The sequence below is a fragment of the Marmota flaviventris genome, unplaced genomic scaffold (assembly GCF_047511675.1).
Source record: "Marmota flaviventris isolate mMarFla1 unplaced genomic scaffold, mMarFla1.hap1 Scaffold_55, whole genome shotgun sequence".
Classification (NCBI taxonomy): Eukaryota; Metazoa; Chordata; class Mammalia; order Rodentia; family Sciuridae; genus Marmota; species Marmota flaviventris.
The window spans coordinates 1,257,051-1,258,671 of NW_027288355.1; positions in this window are offsets into that span (position 1 = coordinate 1,257,051).

Below are 1,621 nucleotides of genomic sequence, written 5' to 3' on the forward strand. Positions count from 1 at the left end.
TGGGGGGGAAAGAAAACATTGCTTCCCTAGTCTCAGTATTCAGCCTTAGATGGAATTTATCATCCGCCTTGGGCTGCATTTCCAAGCAGCCCGACTCCAGGAAGACCCGTTCGCTTCCTGGGGTGGAGGGGCCGGGAGGAACAGGGATGGGACAGATCCGCCATACCGCCGGGTGGAATCCTCCCGTCGGACTGCGCGGACCCCACCCATGCAGGAGGAGATTCGCAGAGGTCCTGAAAGGTTAAAAGCCATGATCTGGATGGCCATGCGCCCCGGCTGAAAGACAATCTCTGACTTTGCAGATTAGAGAGAGAGATGGAGGGACTCTCCTGGGGGCCATTCAACTCCGAGGGTGGGCCAATATTGGCCACTCCGTGGTACAGAGTGTTACCAATTTTTTTTCTTCTTAACTGCCATGGACAAGTTGTTTGCCCGCTCTTGAATGTCTTGCCAATGATCTAGAGTGAGGCTCAAAGGGGTTGTTAGTGATTGTCCCATGTTATTCTCAGAGAGGAAATAGAGAGACAGACACAACGACACAAAAACGAAACCAAACAGTGAGATCGCTGCGCGGCTTCGGTGGAAACCGAAAAAATCAGATGGCCTGGGAGAAGTTTGTACTTCTCCGTCGCCTACAAAGATGGTGTAATCCTCGGAAACACCGGGGGCCCCAAAGAAATGGACCGCTCTGATCCCTGGGACGTCTCCCAGGGTGGCAGGGGAGAAGTCCGAGTTCGTCAACTCCTTCTCAAACTGCCTCAGAATACAAATCGACCTCAGAACTGCCTCAGAATACTAAATGACTATGCCTAGGATCATATAGTCTTACAGACGCTGCGCGGAACAAAGAACAGATAGCCAACAGGACAACAAGACAGAAAGTTTGAGCTGGCCAGCTTACCTCCCAGTGATGTCGGGAGTTCCTCGGGCAGGGATCCGGATGGGGTTACAGGAGTTCTCCTGGCTGGCTCGCCAAATGAAAGACCCGCCGATTCCCTGTCCAAGAAAGACGCACGAGGCACTGGCTGCAAAAGCAAGAGGCGATTTATTGATACACAGGCGCCTGCGGGTGCTCAGTGAAACCTCAGCCGGAGCTTCGGTGAACTGGCACACCAGGCTTTGGGGCATAGATCTTTTATAGGGAATAAGTGGGTTAGTTCTTAGCATAGCACAGTGACAGTCTTCCTGTTGGACCTTCTGAATCCAGTCAGTGGGTCACCTAGGGGGTAAACTTGTTTTTCAACTTATTGTTCTCGGGAAAACCATAGAATGGCATCCTGTCTCCTTTTTTAATTCCTATTTTAAACTTGCATCCTATTCTTTTAGTTCCTGTTTTTAAACCTGCATCCTCAAGTTTGACCGTTAGGGTTATCTATATGAAACATCTTGTGGTAGCATTGTGCAGGACTTGAAATGCTACGTGCTGCTGGAGGGGTCTTGGCATGGGGGTTGTATAAGGGAGCATCTTGCAGCTTCAGGGCCCAGGGGTTAGATTTCCTAATGTTGGGCCTGGGGCCTTGAGGTCCTTCATTATTATTACTATTATGTGTATGTTGTTTTCTTTTTGGTACCAGAAATTCAACCCAGAGGTGTTCCTCCACAGATTCACATTCCCACCCCT